General features: G+C 38.4%; 2 long non-coding RNA genes across 4 annotated transcripts; both read left to right on the top strand.

The window, feature by feature from the left end:
• Nucleotides 1-1080: 1080 nt before the first annotated feature.
• Nucleotides 1081-2429, top strand: LOC120292431. The gene is made up of 2 exons (XR_005550257.1): nucleotides 1081-1280; nucleotides 1499-2429. It is a non-coding gene; the product is annotated as an uncharacterized LOC120292431 (long non-coding RNA).
• A 225-nt stretch (nucleotides 2430-2654) lies between these two features.
• LOC108957438 lies at nucleotides 2655-17212 on the top strand. Of its 3 annotated transcripts, none has more exons than XR_001984154.2 (3): nucleotides 2655-3835; nucleotides 4056-4609; nucleotides 15773-17212. It is a non-coding gene; the product is annotated as an uncharacterized LOC108957438 (long non-coding RNA). The 3 variants fall into 3 exon arrangements; XR_005550250.1 differs by having other exon boundaries at nucleotides 2655-4206; nucleotides 4404-4609; XR_005550249.1 differs by having other exon boundaries at nucleotides 2655-4304; nucleotides 4404-4609.
• The last annotated feature ends 345 nt before the right edge of the window (nucleotides 17213-17557 follow it).

Raw genomic sequence — 17557 nt, 5'->3', positions numbered from 1 at the left:
AACTTGGAGCCTTGGAGCTTTCAGTTTTCATTGACGCGTGTAGAAGAGAAACCGAGAGCTTTGTTGTTGCTATCATGAACATTGTTCACGCCTGAGATTATATTAGTAGTAACTTTCGATTCAGTCTTGATGATCTCGTACTGATTGGGTTGCGATTCTCACTATCTTGTTGCTTCATCGTGCCGTTGAATCGAATGCACATCAAGTGTTTGGTGAAATGCCCAAGTCATATTAGTATAAAACGACTTCGAATCTTACTGAGATCATCTTTGTCTGATTGAATGATTCATACCGTACCATTTGGATATGTTAAGTAAATCTAAATTGATATCGATATTCGCTTTTGAGTCAATTCCTGAAGGTCTCGGTCTAGATATGCTTATGGTGCTCTAATGATGCTGAGGTGTTAGTTGGAGCTCTGGGAAATTTCACCATGTTCAGTTTATGCCTTTATTTTACAATATGATGAAGATAATCACCCCATTTTCTTGTCATAATAAGTATCTTAATTAGAACGCATGAATTTTTCATTTTCAAAGAGTTTGAAAAGATGTTATTTCTACTTTTAATTAATGTACCCAGTGTTGTAGGGGCACATGCTAATGAGGTTCATTACAATTTTTAGAATGCTAGTTGGCCAAATCAGCTAAACGAGGATTGTTACCAGAATCACATCCAACTGATGGAGCTACTATTAATACAAAATGAAGATAGTCACGATTACAATCTCTTATTGTCTTATGTCTTCACCGTATTATTGAGAGAGAGATGAAAAGTAATCTTGCAATCCTTAATAATTCAGGAGAAATTAAAATAAAGGAAGAGAAAATATTATAAAAAATAACAGATGCCGTGAGGAGAGAGGGTGGCTGGTTAAGCTGCCACCACCCCTCTAGATGTTGTTAAATGCTAGAACTGTTCTTGATTGGTGTGCTTCACAAACTTCAAGGGTTTCAAGATCCTCAGTCAGTTTGGGGGATGATTGTCTATAGTATATGTGCGCACGTTTGCATTACAATGTGATGTGCTTGATCGACATTTGACGAATGGTGCATTTCGTGTTGCGAATCTGCTTTTGATTTGCTTAGAATTTTTTCACCTAGCGAAAGGGTGTGAAGGAGTGAACTACCAAGTGGGAGTTTAATACCCATTAGTAGTGTTTGCTTTTCAGTCATAGCTAATGCTCATGGATTTCTCAGGAAATGGGCCTAAGAGGACTAACCCAACTACTAGGGATTGACCTAGTCAACTACTACAACAATTCCAACTACCAGAAGCGGGTATGTCCATGTGGCCCTTGTAATAAAATTTTCCAGATCTGTTCAAATCGAGACCTCTTGTGGAATCTCGTCATGGATACACCCAACCATTGAACTACCATGCCTGCGGTTGCTATGCTTAGAATGATTCATTGGATTTGGTTTCGACTCTTATTCAAAGTAGAAGAACAGATTAGTATTCTGTCTGTTCTATTGTCCTTACGGATTTTTGGTTTTAGTGTAGAATATGTGACAATGCAACAACAACTACTGATAATCCTGATGCTGCTTTCTTTTGGGCCTAGTGGCAGAACTAAATCGCGCAATGGTCAGTGATAGATTAGAATGTCTAAATCAAGTTCTTGGCTATATAAGAATAATGCTTGGTGTACAGACACAGTTTACAGAATTGGTATACATATGGCAGACTCCTATTGAGTGTTGACTATGATCCATTTATTTAAAGGACCACTTGCAGTTGGCCAATTCACTTTGTATTCAAGTTTTGTAGACTAGTTTAAGTAAATCTATCATGACTCTTTCTATATTGACAATACCGTTATTTTTTTAAGTAATGTTGCTTATGTCTCGAGTCCTTGATTCTCTGATATTTAGCTGTAGTTACAATGACTGATTTATTGAGGTTTCTACGTTATCTTGCCTACTTTATTTTCTTATTTAAGGTGCAGCTTTAAAGACTGAGGAATGCTTGGTGCTGTATGTGGGAGGGAATTTCAATGGGGGTGGGGGAAGAAGATTTTTAACAGGAACCCTATGTGGGGTTGGAGTTTGATACCGCAGATGATGCTCATATATTCTATGGCAATATTGCATCACGAGTGGGTTTTAGAATACGGTCTGGTCTATCGATTGCAAGTGGATGGATCAGTTTGTAATAGGAGATTTGTGTGCTAGAAAGAGGGTTTCTGATTAATTCAAGGACAGGATGCCCTGCATTCATAAGGGTGAAAATATCTGACTCTGGCAAGTAGGTCCTTGACCAATTTGTGAAAGATCACAGTCATGATCTCAACGTTTGTGAGGAGAATCATCCTGCCAATTCCTTGTGCAAAAGTTCAGCAACAACTGCTAAAGTAGTTGATTTGTGCCGTAAGCCACAGATAAAACAGCTTGATGTTGTTGATAATGGATGCTCATCTTCTTCAAGTATTGTCAAAGCCACACACATTAAACCGGGGGCAGATAAAGGACAAGTGAAACTTGAGCCCTATGTGGGTCTAAGTTTGATTCAACTAGTGAAGCATACCAGTATTATGATACATGTGCTGGAAATGTGGGAGTTAGAGTTCTTATCAGTCAGTTGTTTCAATCAAAGAATGATGGTTCAATTACTTCTTGGATATTTGTCTGCTCAAAAGAAGGATTTTAGCATCCTTCTAGGGTTGGGTGTGGTGCATTTATGAGGATTAGGAGGCATGATGATGGAAGGTGGATTGTTGATCGTTAACAACTAGAGCATAACCATGAGCTTGAGATGCAAATGAAAGCCAACAGAGGTTCAGCTTCTAGGAAACTTTTAGATGAGATTAATGAAACATCGGAAAAACTAGACATTGCTAAAAAGCACAATGGGAGCCTCGTAAAGAAACATCGTGCGAACAACATAGGAAGTGATTGGTATACCGTGCTTCATAATTACTTTCAGAACTGACAGGCTGAGGACATCGGATTCTTTTATGCTGTCGATGTACAGATGGGTTGCTGTAGAAGTCTTTTTTGGGCTGATGGCAGATCTAGGTTTTCCTGCAGTCAGTTTGGTGATGCCATCATTTTTTATACCTCCTATAAGCAAAACAATTATGTGGTGCCATTTGCTACTTTTGTTGGTGTTAATCACCACAAGCAGCCGGTTCTTCTTGGATGTGCTCTAGTTGATAATGAATTGAAGGAGTCCTTCATATGGTTATTTGAGACATGGCTCAGGGCAATGGCTGGGTGCCATCCCAATTCGATAATAGCTGATCATGATGATTCCATTCTGCAAGCAATTGCACAAGTTTTTCCTTCAAGTGATCATCGATTCTCAATGTAGCAAATTAAGACAAAAGAACGTGAGCATTTGAGTCCATTGAGTAGTGATTGTAAATATGAATATGAGAAATGTGTTTATCAAAGTCATACAGTTGGTGAATTTGATGCCGCATGGGATGCTCTTCTCAGCAAATATAGCCTGAGGGAAGCTTGGCTGAAGGAAATGTATGAAAAGCGTGAAAACTGGGTTCCACTGTACTTACGTGGAACATTTTTTGCTGGAATTCCTATTGATGGTCTAGATGCCTTTTTTGATCCATATTTAAATTCTCAAACGTCACTTGAAGAATTTGTCGTGAGATATGAGCAATGTTTGGAGCAACGTCGTGGCAATGAAAGGAAAGAAGATTATAATTCATTCAACTTGCAAGCATATTTGCAGACAAATGAACCTATGGAAGAGCAATGTAGGAGGCTTTATACCCTTTCTGTTTTCAAAGTTTTCCAGAGGGAACTTTTACAAAGCTACAGTTATCTGGGTGCCAAGATTCACGAACAAGGGGCCATCTGCAGATATTTGATCTGTAAGTGTGGCAATGAGAATGAGAAACATATTGTTACCTTTTGTTCATCCAATCTCGATGTGAGTTTGTGGCTGTCAAATATTTGAATCAGAGGGTGTATTGTGTAGATATGCTTTGAGATTGTTCCAGATTCTAGATATTAGGGAGCTTCCATCTCGCTACATCTTACATAGGTGGACGAGGAGTGCTGAGTATTTTACTGTATGTGATTTTGAATCAGGAGGTAGCTCCCATGAAATTAAGGCTAAGATGGTCTGGAGTCTTCGTGAAATTGCTGCCAAATATGTAGAGTTTGGTGCCACATCTTTTGAGAAATACAAACTTGCTTATGAAATTATGCATGAGGGTGGGAGGAAACTTTGCTGACAGAGGTAAGAATAGGATAATTTTGTAGTTTGGAGTGCATCTATAGTTTCTTTTCCAGCAGGCCTGACTTTTGTAACTAGAGGGCATCAACTTGTTTTATACGGTATAAAAGCTTTCTCAATTAGAAGTGAAATTATGTGGATACGAAATTATGCATTCTACTAATTCTTTTTGTTGGTTTCTTCTGTTTATCTCACCTCAGAGGCTAGGGGTAAGGGAGGCGATAAATTGAGAAGAGTGAACGAAGAACTATGCTTAAAAATAGTACCTTCAGTTTCAAAAGGCAAATTTCAAAAATAATGTCTAGCGGGGGGAAGCCATCACAAGCTCCCTGACCGTATGTCCTTGAGAAGCTGACCTGATATTTGAAGAACCTGTAGACCTGTGCTCTGGTGTAATTTCCTCCAGGTTATCCAGTCTCTCTCTCTCTCTCTCGCTCGTGTGTAACTTTGGCAAAAGGAATGGGAGACATGGATGGCTCTTAGTTTTGGTGCAGAAGTTAGCAAGAGACGCCTACTGGTCTGTCCTTTTAATTAGTTAATCATAGTGAGGTTAATGATATACATGAGCTGTGGTGATTTGCATTTTTTCCTCGCCTGTATAATCTGACGTGAGCCTAAAAGGAAAAGCGAAGCTCATCTAACATAAATGTCTGATTCAATAATCAATCGCAATCCAGCACCTCAGTTGTAGTTGCAGAAAGTTACCTGGGATTTTTTATTTGATAATTATTTTTCCAGCAATATTTGGAAATGCCATTTGACATTGCATGATGTGGCTGATTTCTTGTACCATTTCTTGTATTTCATCTTATTTCTTGGCCATACATTTTCTTTCCCTATGTGGCTTTAATAGGACTTATCATAGCTGACAATCTTCTGTTATTCAACTTTGTTGAAATGTTTTACTATATCGGAGTGTGTCGAATAACTCTCGTAGTACAGATTTGAGTGCGAAGAACAATATTGATGAAGACATGCAAAATGAAATATCTCACAGAAGTATAGTAGATACTCTCAATTGTATGTGTGATAATGGCTCACAAAGCAGCATAATTTGTTCATAAAGATGCACGGGTAGCTCTTTAATGGATATCTATCCATTACCATTTAAATATATGAGGAAACTAGGGCAGTTGCAACTGTGCTGGTAGATAGATTTGTCCTTGTGGCAACAGAAATGAGCTTCTTCTTGTTATAGCAAGTTAGGCTACTCTCACCAGGAGAAACCATGAGAGAATATTTGGCTGAGGGACCAAGTGCCATATGTAGCTAGCTTAGAGTTGAACTTGCTTATGGGCAGATAAGTAGCTCAGTGTTGCCATTGACATGTAGCTTAGACTACTGAGGCTGAAGCTGATGTACAGCACCTGTAATGAGACAAGATTCAGAAATGCATGAATTGAGATTCGCCTGATCGAGTGCTTCACAGAGTCCATGTTCACATCATAAATGACAATCTAGAAAAATTTTAGGAACACCTTGGTATTGTATGATATGTTAACATTGTCTCTTGATGCCTCGACTTGAAACCTTGAGGTTGAATATTATTTGAGATCTAAACATACCTAGTGCTTTGTAAAAATCATAGATCAACAATGAATCATGATCTCCCCTAGTTAAATTTAAGTTACATTTTCTTTTCAGTTGTGTAGTCTTAACTAGGCTTGATACACTTCAATCGAAACTTTCTGACATCGTACAAAGAGACCAGATTTCTCGTTATTTACGTGAATTTTTCTTTCTGGCCAATGTTAGAGTATGTTTTGATTGTTGGGTCACTGGCTATGCATCTCCTTAAGAGCATCCCAATAAAGCAGGTGACTAATGCTATTCTGAAAAGAAAACTGAGTCCTTGAACCACCCTTCTTGTGAGGCTGTATAGGGTATGTTTATCAATCCAAAATCCTGAATGATGATAGAAACATGAAAAAGAGAACAGAACAACTGTGGCTAGACTTTTATTGGTTAAGTTACAAACTAAAAAAAAGTTTCAAGCAGGAAGAATAAGAACTTGAAAGGGTATTGAAGCATGTTTTGGTGAAGCTATTTCTTGGAATTGGCTCTGCAACTTGTGTCGGTCTTCTTTGAGAAAGGTATTGCCTGCTTGTCCAAGTTTGTTATGGGTTAGGATAGTCTAAGACTTTGAAGTGATCTTTCTGTGCTTCATTTTCTCTTTGTTTTTCTTTAGCTTTAGCAACATAAAATGCTTTCAAGTTCAGTTGTTCTAATTTTAGTTTAAACTTCTAAAGGAATTTGTAGGAGTCAGCGGCCGTGGCTTTCTTAGAGTAATTGAATAGGCAAGACATGATCTTAGGGTTGTCAAGATGATTGCAATAACTACTACTTGTCGGAAGGCAATGGCCCGAGTCCTGCTGAATGCTGCTCTTTGGGGTCATCTCTAGCTACCTCTTACCATGGAAATTGTTTGGCTGTGCTCAATGGGGAGACTATCATGAGCCTGTTGGAATAGTCGGGTACACTGGAATACTAAACACCAAATTACAAAACGCTAACAGAGAATCAGCAAGAAACATGTTGCAGTTTTTTTAACTGTAAAATCCTATGAAGTATGTAATTCATTTCAAGCATCATTACTAATGTCAGCCAATGGCATTACTAGTTCATCTTGGTTTGGCCGCTGTATTCTAGGGTTGTGCCGTTGAAGTGAGATGTTTTAGCTTCATCGAATTTGGTTTATATTTTGGCAATGCAAGAATGATTGAGATGGTCGAGTCCAGTGAGTACGGTGGATGGTGAAAGAACATGGTAAAGCATCGACACATTGTAGAGTTAAGAAATTAATGCTTCGGGGGGTTGGCTATAGGGAAGAGACTTGGTCTCAAACTTTGGGATTAGCAAAAGAGAAAAGGGGGAAGAAGGATACTAGAAATGTCAAAAGTTGTGTACGGTATTTACTTTAGTGCCAAAAGTTTTCCCTGGCTCACTTAAGTGTCAAATCAAAGAAAAATGATCATTTAAGTGCCTTCAATGAGAAACTTTGGTTGGAGAAATTACATAACTTTTATAATTAAAATTTTTATTTGAGGTGGCAATTTTTTTGATAATGAAGTTATCACTTTTTCATTGAGATTGACACTGAAGTGATCATTTTTCAATGATCATTTTTCAATAACAACTAGCATTGAAGTGATCATTTTTTAGTCTGTTACACGACGTTGTTTTGGGGTTATATGTTAATTAGGCACCTTGTCAAGCCACGTAAGATTGAGAAATTTATAAAATATGGTCATGTTGGATTTCCAGTGACTCAAATTGGAGTTGAAACTTAAGTAACTGTTTTTTTTTTTAGGTGGAACTTAAGTGATCCAAAAAGTTTTTGACATTAAAGTGTACTGTATACAATTTTTGGCATTTTTAGTGTTATTTCTTTAAGAAAAATGTAAGGTTTCTATTTGAACATGACAATATTAGAGAGTGAATGAGCTTTTGAAAGAGTTGATCAAGCTTGTGGGGATTATATGACGAGAACCTTATCAATGAAGATTGCAGGCTCAACTTTAGTACCTGGAGAAGGATTTACACGCTCTTGTGCATTAGGTATGATTTAACATTCCTTTCCGAATTCATACTGTGATGCCAATCAAGAGTACTGCATTATTTTCATCTTGTATTCTAGGATGATCTACTGCATTATTTTATCTTCTACTGCATAATTGATGAAAAAATAACTTGTATCTAAAGAAAAACGTGTAGCATCTCTCCCCCACCTCCTCCACACCCCCCAACCCCCGGGCCAAAAAAAAAAAAAAAAAAAAAACAAAATATGTGCAATTTTGCTGTCATTTTGTGAGACGATACTAGATTTTTTGCCACCAATCATGATTCATTACATTGATTTATTTTTTTAAAGTTAAGATTCATGCCCATTTTGTTTTTTGGATGGATGATTGAAGTAAGTTTTGCAAGAAAAATTGCCTGAAAAGTTAGGAAAATAAGCAAGAAGTTTCTTTAGGAAAATAAGCAAGAAGTTTCTTTTTTCATGGGCTCATAAATTCGACACAAGATACGATACCGACAAATGTAAATGGACTTGGTTTTAAATCTACGACCTGAAAAATTGAATCACCAATTTCTCAGTGCTTTGTTTGTTTCCACATCCTACACATGAAAGCTTTCTTTTAATTGATTTCAGTATGATGATACAAAAATTGTAGAGATCAATAGATGGGCTTTGGCAACCGAAGAAAATATCATATCAGCAAAAAGTTTTGGGTAATCCGGGATGAAATCGTGACCATCAATCTCATTTATTGTGTTGGTCCTTCCCCTTTATTGCATAGTATAATTGTCACTCTAATTTCCGCACAAGAAAAGAGAGTGAAACTGCTGTCTCTTGAAAGACGAAGCTTCAAATCAATCCCACCACATACCAACTATACCCAAAAGACGTACATATCTATGCCAAAAGCTAATACCAATAAAATTTAGCCTGATAATTCGCACGTCGAAGCTTCTCTTTTTATGCGTCACGGGAAAAGGAATCTGAAACGGTAAAGAAAAGGAGGTAATAAACCATAGTTGGGTGAGTGATAATTATCTCTTTATGTGGTTAGGCATCAACTATGCTCATTTTATAAGCATTGCCTTTGCTAAAAACAGTTAACCAAACTTATACAGCCAAAGGAAAATACTTGTATTAATAGATCAAGATATTTATTCAACAAAGCAATTTGGCATAAAAAAAAGAAAAAAAAAAAACTAGATAGGCGAATGAAAGCCAACAAAGGTTCAGCTTCTAGGAAATTTGTTAGATGAGATTAATGAAACATCAGAAAAACTAGACATTGCTTGTGTAGAGAAAAGTTACTTTGTATTATTCAATAAACTTTAATATATATACATAAAAAATAAACCCTAAAAGTGGTAAAGACTAATTTACCCTTCTTACTCCTAACACTCCCCCTCAAACTGGAGCATAAATATTAATCATGCCCAGCTTGTTACAAATATGTTCTATCCTCCCATTACCCAAGGACTTAGTAAAGATGTCTGCAAGTTGTTCACTGGTTCGAACATGACTGGGAAGAATTACTCCATTTTGCAATTTCTCTTGGATAAAATGACAATCAACCTCAATGTGTTTTGTTCTCTCATGAAACACGGGGTTGGAAGTTATATGCACAGCAGCTTTATTATCGCACCACGGAGTCATGGGTACTAAATCTTTAAAGCCTAACTCAGTCAATAACGAATCCACACTAATTCACACGTCACTTGTGCCATGGCTCTATATTCTGACTCAGCACTAGAGCGAGCAACAACACTTTGTTTCTTACTTTTCCATGATACCAGATTTCCTCCGACTAAGGTACAATATCCAGTAGTTGATCTTCTATCATCTGGAGACCCAGCCTAATCAGCATCAGAAAAACCTTCAACTCTGTTATGACCATGGTTTTGGTAGAGAATTCCTTTTCCCGGAGCTTTCTTCAAATACCTCAATATCCGAATAACTGCATCCCAGTGAGATGTACGAGGGGAAGACAAAAACTGGCTTACTACACTGACAGGAAAATCAATGTCTGGTCGAGTAATTGTAAGATAATTCAGCTTACCTACCAGTCTTCTATATCTCTCGGGATTATTAAGAATTTCTCCTCCATCAGCAACTAATTTAACCTCTTGTTCCATGGGTGAATCAAGAGGCTTTGATCCCAACATACCTGTCTCAGTGAGCAAATCCAAGATATATTTTCGCTGTGACAGAACAACACCTTTTTGTGATTGTGCCACTTCGATTCCTAGGAAATATTTCAATTTTCCTAAGTCCTTAGTTTGAAACTGTTGCTGAAGATAGGCTTTTAGCTCAGCTATACCAACCAAGTCATCTCCCGTGATGATAATATCATCAACATACACAATCAAGAATAATTTGCCTCCCCTTGATTGTTTATAAAAGAAAGAATGATCATTTCCACATCTTGATAGCCCAAAAGACAATACAACCTCAGAAAATCTTCCAAACCATGCTCGTGGAGATTGTTTCAAACCATATAAAGATTTTTTTAATTTGCAAACTAGTCGGACTCCCCTGAGCAACAAACCACGGAGGTTGCTCCATATAAACTTCCTCATGAAGAGCGCCATTCAAGAAAACATTCTTAACATCAAGCTGAAATAAATGCCAATTATATGTTGTAGCAAGAGAGATCAAAATACGAACAGAAGTAAGTTTGGCAACAAGAGAAAATGTGTCTAGATAGTCAACCCCATACACCTGAGCATACCCTTTCGCAACAAGTCTTGCTTTTAAACGAGCAAGAGAACCATCGGGGTTAACTTTTACAGCATACACCCATCGACAACCAATAACAGTTTTGCGTAGAGGAAGTGGTACTAAGTCCCAAGTTTGATTAATCTCAAGAGCCTGTAATTCTTCTTCCATTGCTGTCCTCCAACCAGAACTTTGTAACGCCTCAGCGGCAGACTTGGGAATAGGATATTGTTTAACAGTAGTTAAAAAGGCTCGAAAAGTAGGAGACACAGAAGAATGAGAAATAAAATTTGCAATAGAATGTTGAGTACAAGTACGTGTACCTTTGCGATGAGCAATAGGAAGATCAAGATCAGATACACGAGGAGGGACAGCTAATGGCGGATCTGGAGCTGAAGTCGACGTAGTAGTGACATGAGGAGCAGGGGGAGCAATAGTAGCATCACGATGACGTCGTTTATAAACCTGGAGAGGAGGTGGTTTCTCTGTAGATACTGGTGAAACATTGGGAATAGTAGACCGAATGATGGTCACATACAAGTCTTCATCTAATTCAGACACATCAATTGGAACATTATGATAAGGAGTGGATTCAAAAAATGAAACATCAGCTGTTACAAAATATTTTCTCAGTAATGGAGAATAACAGCAATATCCCTTTTGAGTGCGGGAATAACCCATAAACATATACTTGAGTGCCTTGGGATCAAGTTTTGATACTCCAGGTCGATGATCACGAACAAAACAGACACAACCAAAAATACGGGGTGGTAAGACAAATAGTGGTTCACTAGGAAGCAAGGTGGAAAAAGGAATACCACCTTGCAGAATAGAAGAAGGCATGCGATTAATGAGATAACATGCAGTTAGAACAGCATCAGACCAAAAGGTTTTCGGTACGTTCATCTCAAATAACATGGATTTAGTAACTTCCAATAAATGCCTATTCTTCCATTCAGCAATACCATTCTGTTGTGGAGTATCAGGATAGGAAGATTCATGGATCATACCATGTTGAGTCATAAAATCAGAAAAGGATGTGGAAAAATACTCCTTAGCATTATCAGAACGCAGAACTTTAACACGCATGCCAAATTGAGTATGAATTTCAGATATAAATGCACGAAAAATAGAAAATAATTCTGAACGATCTTTCATTAAATATAACCAAGTAACTCTGGAATAGTCATCGACAAAAGTAACAAAATATCTGAAACCCGAATTGGAAACCACACGACATGGACCCCAAATATCTGAATGAACTAATAAAAAAGGAGATGCTGATCGTTTAATGACTTGAGGTGTATAACTAACACGATGTAATTTGCCGAGTTGGCATGACTCGCACTCTAGACTAGAAAGAGATTGAAAACTAGAATCTAACTTTTGAAGACTATGTAGAGAAGGATGACCAAGACGACAATGGATTTGATGTGGGGACGCAACACTTGTGCAAGCAACTGAAGAAGCATCTTCAAGTACATACAACCCCCCTTCCTCACGTCCTCTACCAATTGTCTTCTTCGTAGCCAGATCCTGGAAGACACAAGAATTAGGATAAAAAGTTATTGAACACTGAAAGTTTTTGGTTAACTTACTAACATACATTAGATTAAATGGAAATTGTGGAAGATAAAGCACTGAGGACAAAGGTAATGAAGGACTTGGGTTAACTGTGCCAATTCCCCTGACATGTGTAGGTGACCCATTGGCTAGAGTAACTATGGACGAAGATGGAGAAAAAGAGGAAAATATACCTGAAAGACCTAACATGTGATCAGAAGCCCTTGCATCAATGATCCAAGGACGAGAAGTAGCCGAAAGACATGCAGTAGCATTACTTGTCTGAGCCAAAGTAGCAGTGGAAGAAACAGGCTGTGAGATTTAAGACTGTGTGTACCGAGCATATTCATCACCAAACATAACCACCACCTTGTCTTCAGATGACTGTGGAGTAGGGTCAATATTAGACGCCGTATTAGCAAACTGGTGCTGCTGCCCTGGTCTCCCATGTAGCTTGTAGCAAAATTTTTGAATATGACCAGGTTTGCCACAATAATGACAAACTCGTGTAGTTCCCCGAATTATCGTAGATATATGGAATTGTCCATAAGGATGCTGATTACCTTGACCTTTCCCTATTCCAATGCCTTGGCCTCCTCCTCGGACACCACGCCCATTATACCCGCCACGGGTTCCTCCATCACTCCTATTACCACTACCAGTTCGAGTCTGGGACACAAGGGCTGAACTCCCCACCATAGATGTAGTATCCTGAGAGGACACGAGATACTCGAAGAACTCGAGCAAATGTATTTGTGAGTGATGCTATATTCTCTCTTCCAAGAATCTGAGACCTAACATTTTCACATTCAGAACCAAGACATCCTAAGAATCCCATTACAGCCAATTGTTCCCTTTGACGTTGCATTTGTTGAACATCAACTGAAATAGGGAGAACAACATTTAACTCCTCATACAATCTCTTAAAGTCTGCAAAGCACTGAGTAATAGAGCGCCCCTTTCTTTCAAATCGATAAAACTCCTGTGATAGCTCATAAATCCATGACAAATTATCTTGCCCAGAATACAACACATTCAAATACTCCCATAGTTCTCTGACTGTATCAATATGAGTTACCATGTCAACTATATTACTCTCCATAGAATTCAGCATTTGACCAAGAATACGTGCATCAACACCATCCCAAGTTACATCATCTCTGGGCTTAAACTCAGTTAAGTGTCTATGTTGATTCCTGCCTGTCAAAGTAAGCTTCACAATTTTCTTCCATTGGTGGAAGTTAGCACTACCTGCGAGCTTCTTATCAGTAATTCGATTAGATGAAGAGGAAATCACCTCACTCATCACAATATTATTCTTCTCATCGCCCATTTTCCAAATAAGAATAAGCAAACTCTAACCTTAGCTTCCGTCAAACAACTCAGCCTCAACAATTCAATAACCCAATATTACCGCTACCAAATAAAATGACAGAAGCTACCACACAACTTTCAAATCATCAAATAAATAATTGCACTATATCCAAGCAGCAACTTGCTTCATTAATCAACCAAATCAGCCAAATCAGCAACTTTAAAGCAAATTCTAACCCACAAAATCATCCCGATGAGTCCTATTGCACTCTGTCGCTATTGCAACTTGTCTTCTTTCTCTCTTTAGGGTTTTCCTTCTCCTTCACCAACCTCACGTACAAGAAGCGGGATAGCTACACCACCAAATCCAACAAGCATAGGGTCGTCAAAACCCCTGGTAGGCCAGCAAATCACACAAGCACGAGCACGTGGAAGTCGCGCGAGCAAGCCGTGTGGGCAGCGTGAGCGGCACGAGCTGAGCGAGCCGCGTGAAAGAGCCCTGCGAGCGAACCACGCGAGTGAGCCGCGCGAGCTGCGCGAGCAACGCGAGTGAGCCCCGCGAGGGAGAAGCCCTATTCCGGTGAACGGTGGTGGCGAGTCGACAGCGGTCCGGCGAGTCGACGGCGGCGGGCGGCTGCTCCGTCGTCTAGGGTTAAACCCTAAGCTCTGATACCATGTAGAGAAAAGTTACTTTGTATTATTCAATAAACTTTAATATATATACATAAAAAATAAACCCTAAAAGTGGTAAAGACTAATTTACCCTTCTTACTTCTAACAGCTTGAAAGCGTGATGGGAGCCTCATAAGGAAATATTTTGCAAACAACATAGGAAGTGATTGGTATACCGTGCTTCATAGTCACTTTCAGAAATGACAAGCTGAGGACATCAGATTCTTTCTTGCTGTCGATGTACAAATGGGTTGCTGTAGGAGTCTTTTCTAGGCTGATGGAAGATGTAGGTTTACCTGCATTCAGTTTGGTGATACCATCATATTTTATACCTCCTACAGTCAAAATAATTATGTTGTGCCATTTGCTACTTTTGTTGGCGTTAATCACCACAAGCAGCTGGTTCTTCTTGGATGTGCACTAGTTGCTGATGATTAAAGGAGTCCTTCATATGGTTGTTTAAGACGTGGCTCAGGGCAATGTCTAGGTGCCATCCCAAGTTGATAATAGCTGATCAAGATGATTACATTCTGCAAACGGTCGCACAGGTTTTTCCTTCAAGTCATCATCGTTTTTCAATGTGGCAAATGAAGACAAAAGAAATGTGAGCATTTTGAGTCCACTGAGGAGTGATTGTAAATATGAATATGAGAAGTGTGTTTATCAAAGTCATATAGCTGGTGAATTTGATGTTGCATGGGATGCTCCTCAGCAAATATGGCCCGAGGGAAAATGCTTGGCTGAAGGAAATGTATGAAAAGCGTGAAAACTGTGTTCCACTGTACTTACGTGGAATGTTTTTGCTGGAATTCTCATTGATGTTGCATGGGATGCTCCTCAGCAAATATGGCTGAAGGAAATATATGAAAAGCATGAAAACTGTGTTCCACTGTACTTATGTGGAATGTTTTTGCTGGAATTCTATTGATTAGTGTAGATGCCTATTTTGATCCATATTTAAATTCTCAAATGTCACTTGAAGAATTTGTTGTGAGATATGAGCAAGGTTTGGAGCAACGTTGTGGTGATGAAAGGAAAAAGATTTCAATCCATTCAACTTCTAGGCATTTTTACAGACAAACAGACTGTTGGAAAAGCAATGTAGGAGGCTTTACAGTCTTTCCATTTTCAAAGTTTTCCAGAGGGAACTTCGACAAAGCTGCAGTTATCTGGGTGCCAAGATTCATGAACAAGGGGCCATCAGAAGATATTTGATCCGCAAGTGTGGTAACAAGAGTCAGAAACATATTGTTACCTTTTGTTTATCCAATCTTCACGTGAGTTGTGGCTGTCGAATGTTTAAATTGGAGGCAGTATTGTGTGGACATGCTTTAAGATTGTTCCAGATTCTAGATATTAGGGAGTTTCCATCTCATTACATCTTACATAGGTGGATGAGTTGTGCTGAGTATGGCACCATGCATGATTTAAAATCAGGAAATAGCTCCCACGAAAATAAGGCAAAGATAATTTGGAGTCTTTGTGAAATTGCTGCCAAATATAATAGAGTTTGGTGCCACTTCTTTTGAGAAATACAAACTTGCACATGAAATTATGCATGAAGGTGGGAGGAAACTTTGCTGGCAGAGGTAAGTTTAGGATGAATTTTGTAGTTTGGAGTCTGTCTATAGTTTCTTTTCTAGCAGGCCTGACTTTTGTAACTGGAGGGCATCAACTTGTTTTTCAATATAAAAGCTTTTTCAATCAGAAGTGAAATTATGTGGATATGGAATTATGCATTCTGCTAATTATTTTTGTTGATTTCTTCTGTTTATCTCATCTCAGAAGATAGGGGTAAGGGAATAAATTGAAGAGAGCGAATGAAGAACTATGCTTAAAATTTCCTTGGTTGTACCGTCAGTTTCCAAAGGCAAATCTCAGCAGCAGTGGGAAGCCACCACAAGCCCCCTGAATGAGTGTCTTTGAGAAGCTGACCTGATATTTGGAGAACGCGAAGACCTATGCTGATGTAATTTGCCATCGACTGAGTGTTTTGAGAAGCTGATATGATATTCGAAGAACCTCTAGATCTGTGCTGGTTTAATTTCCTCCAAGGTATCCTCTCTCATAGTGAAGTTAATGATATACATGAATTGTTGTGATTTGCATTTCAATTTTTCCTCACCCTGAATAATCTGACATGAACAAAGATGGAAGAGTGGAGTTCATCTAATAGAAATGTCTGATTCAATAGTCAATCACACTCTAGCACCTCAGTTGCACTTGCAGAAACTTACTCAGTGGATGTGATTTTCTATTTGGTAATGATTTTTCCAGCAATATTTGGAAATGCCATATTACATTCCATGATGTGGCTGATTTCTTGTTTCGTGTTTTGTATTTCATCTTATTTCTTGGCCGTACATTTGGTTTCCCTATGCAGCTTTAATTGGACGTGTCGTAGCCAACAAACTTCTATTATTCAACTATGTTGAAAAGTTCCACTATATTGGAGTGCGTTGAATAACTTTTATAGTACAGATTTTAGTACAAAGAGCGTTACTGATGAAGACTACTCGTACAGATTTTAGTTCAACTACTCATGCAAAATGGAATATCTCACAGAGGTATAGTAGAAACTCTCTTTCGTTTGCGTGATACTGGCTCATGAAGCAGCATAATTTATTCTTTAAAATGCACGAGCAGTTCTTTAATGGATATCTGTCCATTAGCACTTAAATATATGAGAAAACTAGGGGAATCACCACTGGACTGGCAGATATATTTGTCTTGATGGCAACAGAAATGAGCTTCCTCTTGTTATAGCAAGTTAGGCTACTCTCGCTGGTAGAAACCATGAGGGAATATTTGGCAAGGGACAAAGTGGCGTATATAGCTAGCTTAGAGTTGAACTTGCTTGTGGGCAGATAAGTAGCTCCGGACTGCCATTGATATGTAGCTTAGACTACCAAGGCTGAAGGAACACTTTGGTATGGTATGATATATTGACATTGTCTCCTGATGCCTCGACTTGAAACCTTGAGCTTGAATATCATTTGAGATCTGAACATGCCTAGTGCTCTGTTAATGAAGATTGCAGGCACAACCATAGTACCTGGAGAAGGATTTGCACGTTCTCATGCATCAGGTATGATTGTACATTCCTTTCCGATGCCAATCGAGACTACTGCATTATTTTCATCTTTGTACACTAAGATGATCTACTGCATAATTGATGATTAAAATAACTTGTATCTAAAGAAAAACATGTACTCTCTCCCAATATGTGAATGATGTTATTATGTGGTATGATACTTGATTATTGCGACCAGTCACAATTCATTGCATTGAGAACTTTTTAGTTAAGACTCATGCCCACTTTGTTTTTAGGATGGATGATCAAAGTAAGTTTTGCAAGGAAGGTTGCCCGAAAAGTTAAGAAATTAAGGAAGAATCCCATGGCTCATAACTTTTACCCTAGATATGATACTTATAAATGTAAATGGACTTGCCGCTAAGTTTACAACCTGAAAGATCGCATTACCAATGCACTGATGTTCTGTTTGTTTCCACATCCAACACATGAAAGCTTCCTTTTAGTCGATTCCAGTATGATGATACAGAAATTGT

This window comes from Eucalyptus grandis, chromosome 4 (genome assembly GCF_016545825.1).
Source record: "Eucalyptus grandis isolate ANBG69807.140 chromosome 4, ASM1654582v1, whole genome shotgun sequence".
In the NCBI taxonomy this organism is placed as follows: Eukaryota; Viridiplantae; Streptophyta; class Magnoliopsida; order Myrtales; family Myrtaceae; genus Eucalyptus; species Eucalyptus grandis.
Note: the sequence above shows the minus strand (reverse complement) of the source record. Positions and strands in the feature narration are given on the sequence as shown.